Below are 16,861 nucleotides of genomic sequence, written 5' to 3'. Positions count from 1 at the left end.
TCCATGGGCAGCTCCACCATCCATGGGCAGCTCCACCATCCATGGGCAGCTCCACCATCCATGGGCAGCTCCAACAGCCATGGACAGCTCCATCTTCCACGGGCAGCTCTATCGTCAGTGAAAAGCTCCATCACCAGAGCCCAGCTCCACTGTCGGTGGGCCACTCCATCCAGTGGATAGCTCAATCCTTCCAGTTCTTTAGGTCAAAGATCTGTCACCCACGACTCCTTATTTTGTCATATATTTCACACCGCATCAGCTAGGATGTGCTCTCGGCTCTGCCTTTAAAACGCAACCAGGCTCCAACCAGTCTTCACACCCTTACTACCACGGGGACTGGAACCACCCTGATCTGTTCGGAACACTGTGGCTCCCCTGCTTCCTCCCTCACCTGAGTTCCATGCCTGTGCCGCCTGCCTGCCACGTGCCGACTTCGTTATCTACACAGAAAACAGAACGATCTTAAAAACCGAAGTCCTATGATGTCAGTCCCCTGGTCAAAGCACTTCAGGAATAGGAATATAACCTATTCTTATACCAATAGGTATAAGAATACACCTAAAAGCCTTAGCATGACCTATACAAGTCAGGGTGGTCTGCCTCCCGGCCACGGCTTACCACATCTCCTCTCACTGCCCCTCGGCCACGCCCATTCCAGCCACAATGGCCACCTTGCCTGCTGTTCGTGGGAAGGAAGACTCCTGCCTCAGCCCCTTTGCCATCTCAGACCCAGGGACTGGAAAATCTTTGCCCAGGTGTCCAAATGGCCCTTCCCTTCACCATCACCTTCAAGTCTCTGCACAGATGCCACCTTCTGGGGAGACCTTCTTGGCTGCCGACTTCCCAAGCAAAGCTCTTGCCTCTGGCGGTTTCCTATCCTCCTCCTGCATTTCCCTCCACCCGATGCTGTGTGTGGTCTGTATGTCCTGAATGAAACGCAGGCTCCGAGGGGTGTTGATCCTGTTGCTTCCGCACACCCAGCTCTGGCTCACACTCAGTTAATACCCCTTGAGTGAGCCGGCGAGAGCCAAAAGCAAGCGACGTATCAACGTGACTTTGTGCAGGAGTAAGAGTCTGAGATGCCCATTTAGCCTTGATGGCAGAAGCATTTACCTGTAAACGACCTCATTGTTGGGGTGACACTGCTTGATCCTGCAGTGAATAAGTTGTATAAAATGATAAAATACAGAAGACTCCTATTTTCAATGTTTAGAATCATTAGAGCATAGAAGAGGATGTCAGGATTACAAGCTGGTCGTATGGAGGAAGGGTCTACGTGGCAGGTGCTGGGAGGTGGGACGGGGGAAAGGTGAGGGTCCACATCAGCCCATTGCCTCAGACTGGAAGGTGGGGACTCTTTCGATAGCGTCTACATTTGTGGCATTGGACATAGAAATTACTGAAAACTGGTAAGTGATGACTGAGAGAAAATGGGGGTACAGAGTAAATGTGTTAAATTGCTTAACTTCCCTAAAGCCGCGGACAGCTGGGTCAGGGGACAGGTCGGTAAGCAGATGGCTTCATTCCCTTCAAGGGGCCTTTAGAGCCCCGTCCAGCAAAGCCACGGGTGCGTGTCCATAGGCTCCATGCGATAATCCCTCCTTGTGGAATGTGCCCCGTGTCCATATCATGCTGAGATGTGCCAACAGCATCTGCAGGACCCAGGACCCCAGTAGCCCGGGGCTGGCCCCGTAAAGCCGGTTCAGCCCAGCTGCGGCACGCTGCGGGATTGTCCTGCAGGGGACGCTGTTTCCCGGCATCGACAGGGAAAGTCTTGTAAGGCCAATGGTTCAGTAAAAAAACTAAGGTTGTCCACAGTGTACATGTTACAGCATTTTTCACACAAAAAAGACTGAGAATAGGAATCCACATGTGCATTTGTCTATTTGTACAGAAGGAAACTCTGGAAAGACACGCAGAAGACCCAGAGCCACGCTTCCTACCGGGGTGGGAGCCGGGCGATGGGTTCACGACAGGAGGGAAATGCTCACAGGGCATATCCAGACAATCCGGCCTTTCAAATGTGTTGACGTCTCACCCGTGAAGGAAACGAGACAGAAATCACGGCGTCTGCGTGTCCGTGACATCCCCGAGTCATTTGCAATCGTGGAGGTGGAAGAACGAGGCCCCGTGGCGGACGGGTGCGAGGCGCGACGCTCACCTCCCATGGGCGTCTTCTTACTGACTGTCGGGATACACGTTCGTTAGCGCTTTTGTGAGTGTTTTTGTAACTTACAAAATCAGGGTCTCAACAGAATGAGGCTGATACTACCTTTGTCTCCCGTGTCCTGGAGCCTATGGCTGTGACCCAAGAAGCCCCCGCGGAGCCCTACGGGGTCCAGAAGCTCTGGCCCTGCGGCCGTTCTCAGGGAGCACCCAGGAAGGTAAGGGGACGACCGGAAGGTAAAGGGCGGCCAGGGAGAGGTGAGCCAGATGGGGCCCAGCCTCGGGGTTCAGAGCCTCCTCCAGGGCCTCGGGAAGGGGCCACGGTCCAGGATGACGGATGTCGCGCTCCCCAAGCCTCGCTGGGCCCTCCGCAGGGAGCACGTGCTCTCGCTTCAGTCCCTGAGAGGCGAGGCCCGTGGAGGAGGCGGGTTCACTCGTGAATCAGACTAGGAGCCAGTGGTGGATTTGGGTTGTAGACAATATACCAATTGTGTCTTGTTTCCTTCCAAGAAAGCAAATTAGTGGCTGGCTACGAGCAGAGCCTGCCCCGTGTGGCCCCGGAGCAAGGCTGTGTCTACTCCTGGGCAGGGGTGGCCCCACCTGCTGACCCCTAGACGGTCCCTCGCGTGTTTCTGTGGACGTGGGGCGCCACACCCCTTCGGGGCCGGTGTCTCCAGAGCCGGACAGGCACGCGGACGCTCTGGTAAAGGGAGGGCTGCTTCGGACACTCAGCAGACAGCCCGCCGCGCCCTGGCAGGAGCCGTGGGCAGACCTCTGCGGCCACAGCCGGGTCACCGGTTCCTCACCAAAGTGTCCCCTCCTGCACTCTGCCACAGCGGGGACTCCCCTGTCCCTCCTGCATGAGCCAGGACTGCCTCTGCGAAGCCGTGCTGACTGCCGAGGTGGGGTCTTCCGGTGACATGGGGGGGGCGTCGCTTCCACCCATTCAGGGGCCTTCCTCACACGGGGACACCGAGAATGTGCCTGTGCTCCGGAGTGGGTCTTTCTCAAGGCCTGTGTGCCCTGAGCCAGCTGGGCCCTTCGAACCGTTGCGCCTCAGAAATGGGGTCACTGGGGAACGAACTCTGAAACTGTAGGAACGCACGCGACGTCCCCACTTCCTCTTCAGTTTTATAGTAGAAGACGCTACCCAGTGCACTGCAGAAGGACAACAGTGGCACTTGGGAGGACAGCAGGGGGAGGACAATGGTATAGGGGACAGCAGGGGGAGGACAGCAGTCCTGGGGGACAGCAGGGGAGGCCGCCGTGTGTGACGCAGAGCAACAGGTAGGCAGCTGAGGGGTGACGGCCTCCGCAGGCACCGTTCAGGGCGGCAAGGTGAGTCGCCTGTCCGCCCGAGGTGAGGACGGTGACTTCCGGAGCTGGTCTCCGTGTCGTCCTGATGACACATGCCCTTTCAGATCCTGAAACTATTAAACTCAACCATTCCTAAGATCATACTGAACGTAATTATGGGACAAATCGTATGCAACTGAATAAAGATTTGACTCAAGTACTTGTGAGAGAATCTACCGCACGCTGGTTGCTGTCGTGTGTCTGCTCGCCGGCCGGGAGGGTGCCTGGAGAAGTGCCCCTGCAGCAGCAGCTGACAGGCCTGCGCGTCCCCCAGGGTGGGAACCCCCAGACCTCCGGGCTCCGCGGTGCTGACCCCCGCTGGCGGAGCTGAGGACCGGCTCCTGGCTGCCGCTGGGCGCACGTGCCACGGGGAGGTGCCCGCTGTGGCACAGACGGCATGTCCCTGTCTTCCGTGTTCTTGTCTTCGCACGTGTCACTTGGGGAACGCCCTCCCCGGGAAAGGCCTGCCTTAAGGAGCTCTCTGAGAGGCGTCTGCTGGAAGATGAGTTTCTGTCGCTTCCCTGGGTTTTGACAGAAGGAGGGCGTCCTCCCAGACCAGCGAGTCCTGACGCAGTCTCTCTTCTCTAGAACCGGACATCTGTGACTGCAGGGACCCTGGTGTGAGAATGCACGATGTGAGGGCTGAGTCCCACAGGGTGGGGGCCAGCGTGGACCTCACGGTCTTGTGCGCCGGTGCCCCCCAGGCAAGGGGCGCTCCCTCTGCTCCGGGTCCCGCTGTGGTTTCCGGCCACGGTGCGCGGCTGAAGTCTTGCTAGAACGTTCGCGGTCAGGGCGTTTAGGAACCTGGAAAACGCATCTTCCGGACTTGACCCTGAACCAGGGGCTGGACAATTTGGCAGAAATGTAGTCAGAGCCAGGTGAGCTCGTCTGTGGCTCCTGCGTGTCTGCGGGCCCCCGACGGCGCTCCGCACACCGCAGGCCGTGGCCACAGCAGCGGGACTTGTGCTCTCCTGGGGCTGGAGGCTGGTGGCCGTTCCTCCCCGCCCCCCCGCCCCTGCCCCTGCCACCTGCAGCCGCCCCTGGGGCCTCAGTTCGGTGTACGTGAGGGGAGGGCTCTGCTGTCCCCTGCTGGAAAGGACACCCGTCCCCTGTAGCACAGCAGGGCCCACCCTCCTGACCTCACCTAACCTTATTGCCTCCGTAAAGGCCCATCTCTGTCATGCTGGGGGTTGGGGCTTCACCGTGGGAATTCTGGGGATGCAATTTGGTCCATGACAAGGACATTAGGCTGAAGATGTCCTCATCATTTGCCAGGTGGGGTAGCAAGTGGTCTGGCCCCAGCTCAGTAAACCCCATGGGAGACATACTGTGCATGGGGTCCTGCCCCTAGGAGGCCCCCTCCTTGGCCTTCCTCCCCTCCCCTCCCCTCCCCTCCCCTCCCCGTCACCTTTCCCTTCCTTCCCCTCTTCTCCCCTCCTTTCTTCCCTCCACTGCTCTCCCCTTTCCCCTTCCTTTCCCTTCCTCCCTCCCCTTCTCTGCCCTCCCCTGCCCACATCTGAGCCCTGTCTCCCCCTTCCTGAGGGTCTCCCTAGTCCCGGTGGAGGGTCACCTGGGAAATCACTGAAGAAAGTAACTGTCTGGGGACCTTGTACTCCGAAGAGCTTACAGCGGCAGGCCACCCTGTCTGGACAGAGGCCGGGTGGGAGCTCACTCTCCAGCAGATGTGTGAAGCCGTGTTCCCATCTGCAGCATGAAATCCACCCTCTCGACCAGCTTCAGGCGTGCATTCCGATTCCGTAGTTAAGTATGTGCACATGGTCACCTCACATGCCCCTTCCCAGACAGGCACAGGCTGTTGAGAGGTTGTCTACAGCAGCCGTCTTGCGGTTCCTAAACCCTCATCCTGCAGTGCGGAGCCCAGAGCTGGGTCCTGTCCCCACCAGGCCCAAGCCGGCCCCTCTTCTGGTGTCTCCTGGCCCATGGGGGTCGTGCGTCCACTCTCCTCCTCTGAGGTCCCCAACGTTGCCGTTAGGCACACGAGGAATGTGTCTCCGCTGCTGTCTCCTCCCATGGCGACTCTCCTCTACCTCCTACCCCGGCTTGCTGGGGACGCCAGGGACGCTGGACTCAGTGCCGGCCTGCGGGAACCTGCGGGCAGGCCCTTGGGCACGCACGCTACTGCCAGGGTAGCCCGCTTCGGGAAAGGACTTCAAAACGAGAACCCGGACGTCCCACTCCGCTACCACGGGCAGCTTCGCTTTCTGAACCCCAAAGGCTTGGACGCCTGCAGACCCTCCTCCGTGTCTGGACCAAGGCATGCTGAGCCTGCAGCCACTGGGATGCGAGGAAGGCCGTGCCCGAGGACACGGGCCGCGGCGGGAGCCGTCCAGACGGTCCTCAGAAGCACACGGACCCTAGTCCATTTGGCTCCACTGCCTGGAAATCACGCTGCAGAGCAAAGACTTTTTAAAATCACTCTCTCATGACTCAAAAATAAAAGACAATTTTGTTCCGTCTTAAACATTCACACAAAATCACCTCTTTGGGGAAGGAAAAAAACAAGACTACACGGTCCCAGCCATAAAGTGTGCAGAGAGCTGTGAGTCACTGGGTGTCTAGCGAGGGTCTGGGAGCGACCGTGGGAGAGTACAGTCGCCGGCTTTGTGCACAGGAGCCGCACGAGCAGGCGGACGGCGGTCGTGGGAGCCCACTGGGCAGGGGCCGTGTTGATCTTGGCGCACCCCGCCTTCTCCTCTGGGCCTTGCCAACCAGTGTCTGCTGCCCGAAGACCCAGCTCCACACCCGGCTCCTCCCCGGTCTTCCCAGGTCAGCCGGCCTCACCGCACGCCTCCGGCCCCGCACCCCGGGCGCCACGTGGGGTCTCACGGCGGCGTCTTGCAGCCAATGGCACGCTGTCGTGAGAACGTTCATCGTGCAGACTTCTCTCTGGCGTCTTCGGTCCCTCTCCCCAGTGCCGGGGACACGGCCCTGCTGGGTAGGCATGCGGGCCGCCTGGTTGTCTAACCGACTGGGCCGGCTGGGGGATGGGTATGCCGTGGGCCCAGAGCGTCTGTGATCTCACAGCAAGGCCTGCCGGCAGGATGCAGGGACGCCCACGGAGAGCCCGTCCCTGGTGACAGCCGCGGCGTCTGCAGCCAGAGAGGGAGAACACGCGTCCCCGGGATGTCCCTCTGGTGAGCCGAGGTGGACCACGTGAAGGACCCAGCCTGACCCTCCTGGGCAGCAGGGAGAACCCCGGGTGGGGTCGAGTGCTCTGCGGGTGAGGCCCTGAGAGGGGACCCATGCGCCGGGGTGGGAGTCCCCAGTAGAGATCAGGAAACCCTGCTTCTGTGTGTGGGATGGCCACACACACAAGGTGAGCGGTGCCCACAAGCGGGGAGTCCGGTTACGCCTCCCGCCTTGGCCTCACTGCCCTTTCCCTGGGGGCTTGGCCCGTCCGTGCAGGCAGGTCAGCCTTGCAACTGGTTCTCTGAGTGGTGGCCCCCAGCTCTTCCGTGAGAGCGCAGCTACTGGGGGCAGCAGAGAGGAGGGTGGCGAGCGAGGGCCGGACGCCACCTCCCCGAAGGGAAAGGGCACAGGGCTGGCGGGAGGCAGGCTCATTGGGGAAACAGGGACTTCCTGAGCAGCGACGATGCGCCCGAGACCCCCGGGATCCCACGTCACCCTCATCAGGGCCTTCCAGGTAGCTGCGGGCATCCTAACGCGACGAGGAGAAACCAAGTCTCGGCTCGGTCACGCGTGAGCCACACACCTGCGACCAACCACTGCCCGAGCTATCGGCCCTGCACGGGGACCCCGTCCTCACCCGCCCCTCCAGCCTGACCCTCTGCGGCTGAGGCCGGCTCTCCCCCTTGTCCGCCCTGGAGGGGAGGCGGAGGCCGGCGGGGACAGCCACGGGGCCGCAGGTCTCCATGCACAGGCTGCTGGCCTCTCTGGCAGCGAGCCCCTCGGGCCACCTCTCCCCTCCTGCCCCTTGCCTTCCTCCCTGCGCTGGCTGAGTGTCTGATCCTGGCGCCTGCTCCGGCGCGGAGCAGGTCCCAGCCCGGAGCCGAGTCTGGCAGGCCGCCTGGCTCCTAGAGGCTGCGCTTGGCATCGTGCTCCGAGCTCCCAGCGAAGCAGAGATGTGTCTTTGTAGCGAAAAGATGGATGTGTCTCTGCACACGAAGACCTTGTTAAGAGAGTCATCAGATATTGTAGAGGTTGGCGTGAAGCATGATTTCCCACGAAGCTTCCTCACCACCGATGAAGTGAGGGACTTCGCGGGCAGTCAGGGGGTCTGGCCGTGGTAGCCTCTGGGGCCGGCCGATGCCCGCTCACGGTCTCCCTGGAGGAGGAGCAGAGCCCGGGGCTCCGCAGGGGCTGCTGTGCGGCCACAGGCGTCCGTGGACCCGCCTCATGTGGTCGGCTGTGTCTGGACCCACCCCCTGCCAGGATGACGTGGGCACAGCGCCTATCCCCACGCGTGTGCGGGGCCGTGGCCAGCCCAGTGTCCCACGGCCAGTAATTCTGCAAAAAGAACAGCGACGTGCAGATGCGGAGCCCACGCGTTCCAACACCGTTCTGCCTGGGGAATGGACCGTCCTGCTTTGCCCCTTTCTCTCCGTCTCTCTCTCACACACTCAGAGCTTATCTCCCTATCTCTGGAGAAAGAGAGCTGTTACCCAATGCTGGGGATAATTCAACATTTCTCCTGAAGCGCGCTATGAAAACAGGGAGACTGGGGGTTGTCCAAGACGCCGAGCAGGGTTCCTTGAGGCCGCCGGGGGCACCGTGGCTAAGCTTCACACCATGCAGAATCAAAGGCTTGCGTTGGAGCCTTCTAGAACACCAGCGCCCACGTAGAGGCCGCTGCAGAGGAGACAACTGGCCTGGCAAGGCTCTGGCGTCTGAGCTCAGCCACGTGGATAGACCCGGAGCTCCGTGCACGTCACGAGCTCTCATGAACCCTGTTTCTCCTCCTAAATCCCCGTCAGCGCCGCAAAGCAAACTTTCTTTAAGGCATGTCAAAAGCTGTACACGTCCCAGGTGGGCCAAAGAAGAGGCAGAGTTGGTGTAAAAGGAGCCAAGAATTTTTGTTTGTTGATGAAAGGTAAAATTACCCGCCTGGCACTCTCTGCGTGGCCAAGCCGGCAAGGACATGGGGTTCTGGGGCCTTCCTCGGAGCACGCGCACCTGCTTTGTGGGGCTTGAACAGAAACGAATTCACTCCGGCCTGGCAGACCTTGTTCCCACTTTCCCCGGACGTGCTCCGAGCCCAGGGCGAAAGTGCAGGTCCCCCGGGCCCCGCTCCGACCTGGCGAGATGGCTAATACTTCAGGAGGGAGTAAACATCTTCCGAAGTCTTTTGTCGTCGGCAGCCAAGAAGTGTGCTTGTGTGTCCTGCCTGAGAGCCTGACCACAGGCGAGGGAGGCCCTGCGGGGCAGCAAGCCATGGGGGAGGGGAAGGCGCAGGAGGCCAGTGGCCGGGGAAACACAAAGTCTCCTCCAGAAGCCCTGTTCGCAGGGAAGGGGCCTGTGGGTCCTAGAGTCACCTCCCTGAGTTCCCGGGAGCTCTGCTGTGGCCCGTGTTAGAGGTGACAGTTCCTCAGGCCTTGGGGGCTGGCGGAAGCTTTCTTGTCTTATGTTTGACAAGCAGCTCCAGAAAATTCCTCAAAAGGTCGCTCTCAGCCCCATAAACAAGGCAGCTTCCATAGGCGTCTCTCCAAGATGAGGACGGGGACAAGTGGGAGGTGGTAAGTGGGCATCTAAGGCCCCTGGGAGGAACCTGGGTGTTCGCTCTGCTGCGGTCGCGGGACAGACTTGGTTGAGGAGCGGCCTGGTGGTGGAATGGACACTAGTGGGTCTGCTGGCATGTCTCCCCTTCCCAACAAGCTCCTGGGGTTGGGGACAGCACAGGAGTGGGAAAAGAGCCACCAGGAGCGCCAGACACAGGGCGGGAAACGGCCGTGGTCTGCTTGGCACGAGGAAGGGGCGGCCGCCAACCCTGGAACAGCTCCCACCAGCGGCTTGAAGAGCAGACGGTCTTTCCCACAGTCCTGGGGCTGCGCAGTCCGTGTCTGGTGAGAACCCGCTTCTCCGTTCACAGACAGCGTCTTCTCCTGCACCCTCCCCAGGGGAAGGAGCCCGGGGGCTCTCTGGGGTCCCTTATAGGTGCCGATCCCATGCGTGGGACCCCACCCAGATCTCATCACCTCCCAAGGATTTCAGTAGCGATTCTGCGCACACGGGTCCTTAACATGGTTCAGTGTGAGGGGAAAAGCAGCACACATTCCTCTGGGAAAGGGAAGTACTTGATTTCATAGTTCACGATAAACCTGCCATCGGACGGGGAACACTGTCACCCCGCGGGCAGCCCTCAGCCCACGCCATGGGTCCATATAACAGGGCCCCACGCGATCCCCAGACCTCCCGGCCACGGGCGGGACTGGGGCTTGGCCGTCGCCTGGGCAGGTGGGGCCCTAAACGTGCTGGGCTGAGGGCAGCCGGGGGCAGGTGGGCCAGTCAGAGGGAAGGAACCCTACGAGCCAGCCCAGCTGAGTCAGAAAGTCTCTGGTCCTCCGGAAACATTTGAACGGGAAAATCACCGACTCCTCCCTGCCCACTGGATGAGAAACGAGCTTCTGTTTATTTTAGGACAGACAAGACATGCCCAGAGCGAGTACGAAAGAGGCACTGACGTCATGGCTTAGTGGGGCCACTGGGCTCTCTCCGTGGCCATGGGCCCCTGGGGGCACTGGCTCTGGGGTCCCGGTGGGTGAGAGGTGGCCGGGCTCGGAGAAGGGAGCACCAGGCAGCGGGCGCAGCGTGGACACTGGTGCAGACAGAGACACCGACACAGGACACGATTTCGGGCAGAACAGGTGACCCCATGCAGCCAAGCGGGAGACGACTCGCGCCAAAGGGGACAAGTCGGAGGAAACGGGGGTGCAGGGAGGAGCTTGGGTTCCACACGCTGACCTTGGGCGCCGCGGACGGTCCGGGAAGACGTGCAGGTCTGAGCCTGAGGAAGGGTTCATCGCTGAGGAGATGAGCTTCCAGGGTCCGTCCCTGCGCCCTGCAGAGCTCGGTCGGGGAGATGAGCGGTCATGGCTGTTGTGGTCACACGGGTCTGGGGGCTCCTGCAGGGAGGGGTCTGCCTCCTCCAGCCTGACACCCCCCCACCGTGGAGCTGTCATGCTTTCTGAGGGGCGCTGAGGGGCACCCCTGGAGTCAGTGGCATCGCCTCCGGGGCCGATAGCGCTGGACGTCTCTCCAGCTGCTTATTTGCTGGGTTATATATATATATATGTATATATATATATATATAATATATATATATTTTATATATATAAAAAATACATAAAATTTTTTATATATATACAATTTTTTATTATATAAAATAATTATATTTTAATTTATTTTCTGGGACTTACTTTTATTATGCTCCGTGATGAATCGCCACCTCATGCTCCAAAACAAATGCAGAACTTCGGCTGGGGAATGGGACCGAATGACCGAGAGTCTTCAGGACTGTCTTCCAGACAAGGCGACTCTGAAACGGGCCAGCGGGCAGTGCTTGCAGGGAAAAGCCTCCGCCAGCCGTGCACCGTTCTCTGTCCTCTGGCTCAGTGCACCAGAGGTTTTCGGACCAGGCCCAGGTTTACTGGGATCAGGACCCAAAGCCTGGGGGGACCTCAGCGTGAGGCAGGGCCTTCTCACGAGCACTGAGCACGCACACAAGCAGTTTCTGGACGGAGAGAACAGCAGCCCAGCCCCGAGAGCCACCTCCCGCCCCACTCCTTCCCTCCCCTGGGAGCCGCTGGTCAGCCCTGCCTTGTTTCTCTCCGCGTGTGTCCTATGACACTTTGTGGCTTCATGGCCTTGACCTTCATGCCCTTAAAGCCATGTTTGCTAATACTTAGTGTCACGGTTCTTTGCTACGACGGCCACACTTACTGCGTGTTACCCAGGGACACAGGCTGGCTGGCGAGCAGGCGCTGATATCAGTAACGGCCTCATTTAAGTTCTGTTGCTCATCCCATCAGGCTCACCTCGGGACACCCTGAGAGGACCTGCCATGGCGCCACCTTCCTGAAGTCTGTTACTCTCTGTCCGCCGTCCTCCAAGCTCCCAGGGAGCAGGGAGCATTGGGAGAGGACGATTTCCTAAGTGAGCCGTCCTCTCCAGCTTGTCCCGACTCTTCTCCTCCCTCAGAAGGCAGCTCCCTGGCCCAGCCAGCACCTAGGGTGGCACCTCCCCGTAGGAGCCACCCCACTGTGCCTCTGCTCTGACGTGCCGCGGGACCTCACCTGCATCTCGGTAGCGCACGGTGACAGCTGCATGACTGCATGCGTCCACCCGGCCGGGCCACGTACCTGGGTGTTTGCCCGGACAGCCTTCCAGATGTGGCCGTGAAGCTATTTCTAGATGCGACTGGCACCTAACGCCGTCAGCTCTGAGAAAGGCGGATGACGTTCCATAATGCGGTGGGCCTCGTCCAATCGCTTCAAGTCCTGAGGAGAAAAGTCTGAGGTTCCCCAGGAGAAGGGGTTCTCCCGCGCATGGACTTACTCAAGCCGCAGCATCTCTCTCCTTGGGGCTGAGGCCTCGGTCGGCCCCACAGATTTCAGGTGTGCCAAGTCCCTACACTCAACCACCGTCCTTTTTTGGAAAAAAATTTTGTTAAAAGATTTTATTTATATTGGCAAGAGAGAGAGTAAGCAAGCCAGAATACCAGTTGAGGGGAAGGGGAACAGAGGGAGAAGCAGACTCCCCAGTGAGCAGGGAGCCCGACAGTGGGACTCCATCGCAGGCCCCAGGACCATGACCCAAGCCGAAGGCAGACGCTTCACCAACGGACCCCCCAGGTGCCCCACAACGCCTCTCTCTCTATAATCGACCGATCAGTCTCTTTCTCTGGAGAACGCTGACTAACACAGCATTTTCTCAGCAGTAGGAGGCTCCCCGTGGTGGGGTCTGAACTGGCACTGAGCCATGCCCACCACTCCCTCCGCACAAGCACGTCCGCTCCGCCCGTCCGGATCCTCTCACGGGGACGCGGTCATGTGCCGCCCCCAGGAGCCACCCACCTGCAGAGGGAAAGCCTCTGGTCCCTTTTCCGATTGGAATCCTGTCTCCCGAGAGTCTGTTGAGGCCCTACGTCCTCTGCGATCACGCCTGACTCCAGCCCCATGGACATCTTCGTCCCAGCGTCCTAGTTTGGGCTCAGTGGCCATTCCCAGAGAGCGCGCGTCCCAGAGAGCATGGCCCGGCACCCAGGAGTCCCCAGGACCCAGCGTCCGCTGTGGGATGTCACAGCACAGCAAGACCTTGTTCTAACTAAGTGTGACCCTGCAGCAGGTGAGAGGAGGTGAAAAGACGCATCGCCCCAGAGGGTGGGGGTTCCGTCCCCACCAGGAGTTTCATGGGACCCGCTCAGGGAATCAGCATAGCAGACGTGTTAGTCAGAGGCGTTCAGGGAGCCAAATTCTGGGGAAACACAGCCAGGTCTTGAGTTCGATGAGTGCCCAGACAACTCAACAACAAACAGTGTGGTCTTTGGCCTGGGGGGCAAAGGACCCTTTCCCCAGAGCTGGCGTCGGCTGCGGAGTGGAGGTGAGCCAGCGGAAGAACACAGGATTCCGGCAAGAAGACCCATCCCTTTGAATCAGGTGCGGACAGGAACTCGAGGGCCAGAAGCCTGAGCCCTGCAGGGGAGCTGAAGCTCTAGACGTGTGCCAAACCGCCAGGGAGCTCTCACGGGGGGAGGGCTCATCTCAGCCACAGGTCGCTCGCCCCTGCCTCTCCCTCCCCCCCAGAGGCCAGGGGCCGAGCCCCGCCAAGCAGGTGGCCTGGAGCGGGACCAGGACACCCCACAGTGGTGGGGGGCTTCCCAGGACAAACGTCTGGGGTGTAGACGGCGCCCTGCTCTTGCTTGTGACCCTCCAGGGGGGCGAGGAACTCCGTTCACAGACGCGAGCAAACCTTCTTTCAATTTTAAAATTGTGTCGTGCCCATCACCATACAGGACATCACTGGTGCTTGAGGAGCGCAGCCGTGAGGACGAGAGCCGGGTCCTGGGGCTGCGGGAAGGGAGCCTGGTTTTGGGAAAGGAGGGGCGTGCCCTGGGCAGCCTGGGGCTGCGGGAAGAAAGCCCGCACGGCGCGTCCCTGCAGCTGGGCCCGGGCGGACTCGCAGCACAACGTCACGTGTCCGTCCCGCTGGGACCCCCGTGCTCCTCTCCGCCCCTCCCCGGCGCGGAGGACCGACCGACCGACCGACCGACCGACCGGTGATTTCATCCAGGGCCGAGCCTCGGCCCGACTCTGCTTTGAGCGGCTGCTCTCCACCGTGCCCGTAATTCTGTGAATTATTTAAAACTGTTCTTTTCCTAAAATGTGACCAGCAAGATGGAACCCTCCTCTGTTTGTTTTCCTGGGTCTGGGGCAGGTGGTGTCTCCGCCAGGGGACCCGTTGGTGGGGAGGGACCCTGGCCAGAGGCAGAGGGACAGCCACGCTGAGGGGAAGCCCAGCACACTGGCTACGGGACTTCCTCTGAGGTTTCTCTGAGGAATTTGAGGGCCTGCATGTGCTTGCGTGCGTGTGCGTGTGCACAGACGTGGGTGTGTGCGCACATGCGTGTACGTGCGCATGTACGTGTGTTGTGCGTACTGTCTGCAGGCACACGTAGGCGCATGTGTGTATGTGCCTGCGTGTGTGCACGCGCGTGTACGCACACACGTTTGTGTGCACATGTACACGTGTGAAAGTGGGTGTGCACATGCACGTGCGTCTGTGCGCAAACATACAGGTGTGCTGGTGTTCGTGTGCAGGTGTGTACACATGTGTTTTAAGGCACATGCGTGTATGTGTGTCTGTGTGCACACGTGTGAGCGTGGCTGTGAGCGTGTGTGCTTGTGCACACACATGTGCGTGTCCTGTATGTGCACGTGTGTGTGTGCATGTCCTGGGTATGCACGTGTGAAATCCCCCGTCCTCGTCTCTCCTGCATGGGGAGGGCTGGAACCACTCTGACTCCTGCTCCTGGTGAAGTGTGTCTCCTTCCCCTGGGGCTGGCGGAGGCTGTCTTTGTGGGCCCGTCCTGCTGGCTCCTGAGGGCGTGCCTGGGGTTCACACTATTTTCCTTCATTTTTTTGAGCACTGGAGGCTCATTCAATCTCGAAAGTGCTGTCCCGGTTTGGGAATGTTCTGGTAGTGTTTTGCCGGGAATTTCCTCTGTGCTAGGTAGGTGGCCTCCAGGAGAGCCGCCTGCGATGTCCATGCTTCAGGGTCTTGGCTGGGAGGCTCTCCCAACCAGGCAGCTGGACTTAGAGATGGTTCTGGATGGGTGGAGTACCCAGAAAGGGCAGGTTTCACTTTGAGATGAGGCTGGGCAGTGGCCGTGCTTGCCTGAGGGGGTCGTGAGGGGCCCTCATGGCTGCCGGCTGTGCGTGCTGGGGAGAGCTGAAGTCTCCAATGTGCTGTCCCTGGGGTTTGGGCCCAGTGGCCGCAGGTGAAGGTGGTCTGCAGGAAGGTCAGTGGAGTGTACCATCAGCAGGGAGGGGCCTCGTTCATGATGCCAGAAAGTGCCCGCTATGCGCGCCGTCCGGAGAGCATTTCTTTCCACGATCCTCTGTGTCCTGGGAACGAGGTGTTCAGTCCAAGTGGGGATCGGACGTGGGTGTGCGGCTTTCCAGCTTATGGGTTTAAATCCTCTTTTATTTGCTTAGAAGCCCAGGGCAGAGCCACTGCTTCCCCTGAGCCCCGCTGCTGCAGGGGCTTGTCCTGGAGGGGCTCCCAGCCCTTCCTCTGCACTCATCAGAAAGCGGCCCTGAGTGTGCAGCCCCTCCGTCTTCCCGGGCGCCCCACTCGGGTCTGGTGACAGTGGGGCTGACAGAGACTGACACAGGTGCACAACCCTCTGATTAATTCATAACAGTGTGTTTGACGGTGACGACCCACTTACCCCCATCTGTGTCAGGGACCTGAATTTTACATCTATAAATACAGTAGCAGGCAAGCCGGACGGGGTGTGTGACTTACTGAAGTTTCAGTACCAGTATATCCCCAAGGAACCAGTATATCCCCTAGGAGTGCAGAAGGGTGTCACGGGAGAGGTGAGAGTGCTCGGAGAAGCTCTGGGTGAGCCTGCCTTCTCTGGAGGCTGGAAGTGGCCCCATTCTATCCTTCTGTGCCTTGGTTTGGGGGTTGGGGAAACAGGAGTCGCCTTTCAGCTCCTGCCCTCGGAGCTCCTGTCTTTCCCCAGATCTCAGTGGCAGGTGGTCCTGGGAAGGCTCCTTTCCAGAGCTGGCCTGTCCCTGACAGCTGTCCCTCAGGACGGCTGGGACAGAAGACACGCTTGCTCTCCACCGTGGCCGCACTGGCTCCCCTCCTGGTGGCGGACAAGGAAGCAGGTTTCCTAGCACCTGGCCTACCTGTTGGACCTTGGGATGGAGGAACAGTGTCCGTCTGAGATCCAGTCAGGGAGCCTGGGCCAGATGACGGCTCCTGTCGCAGGGGCTCTGCCCTGGCTTGTGCTTGCCACTGTTTCTTTGGGCCACGTTCCTCCAGGCCGGGCCAGGCTTCTGCACGGGCGGGGGGTGGGGACAAGGGGTGGGTGGTCCTCCCAGCCCTGCTACGTCTCCCCTTCCCAAGGGCCCATTCCTGGGGGAGGCTGTGCTCTCCCGACGTGGGGCTCTGATCTCCCCTGGTTTTCCCTCCCGGTTTTCAGGTCGGTGTGATGAGGCTGTTTTCTGCACCTTTTCCTTCAGCCGTTGCTCTGTATCCCCATCTCTGCTACGTGAAAACAGTTTTTATTTACCTTTTCCTCTTTGCAGTTGCTTTGGAAGGAACCGAGGGCAGCCAGTTCATGCTTGCTGGAACGCATGCGTCAGGAAACCCCCAGGGACTCTGCTGGCCTCTTCGCTGCAGGTGGTGGTTCCTGGGGTTGCCTTTGGGCTCGGCTTCTCTGAGGAGAGGCTGCCCCACTGTGCTGGGCTTCCTGCTGTCCGCTCATACCACGGATGGGACATTAGTCATAGTTTGGTGGTTCTGAGTGTGCGTGGCCGGCCAGCTGCCTGTCTCCCCGGGGAGTCCCGAGTCAGCAACCTCTTGTCCTCCCTGTGTGCCCCTGGTCGCCCTGGAGAACATTCTTCCAGACCCTTCCCGGAGGGTACAGGCCAGCGTGCAGTGCTCTCGGGAGCACGTGAGGGAGAAGCCGAGCCCCTCCAGCATCTGTCATTCGGACCTGCCCGTCCCTTACATGAACATCCTTGGGCCCTGCCCTGGATGGTCACAGGTGCCCAGCAGCCCCGGGGCCGGCACTCGCAGCTCTCTCTGCTCGGTGGGAGCGGGACAGAGGCTGTTCCGGGGCTGCACC

Source organism: Enhydra lutris, unplaced genomic scaffold, assembly GCF_002288905.1.
Source record: "Enhydra lutris kenyoni isolate GAN:26980312 unplaced genomic scaffold, ASM228890v2 scaffoldscaffold62, whole genome shotgun sequence".
NCBI lineage: Eukaryota > Metazoa > Chordata > Mammalia > Carnivora > Mustelidae > Enhydra > Enhydra lutris.
The sequence above is the reverse complement of the archived record's forward strand: the minus strand, read 5'-3'. Positions refer to the sequence as shown.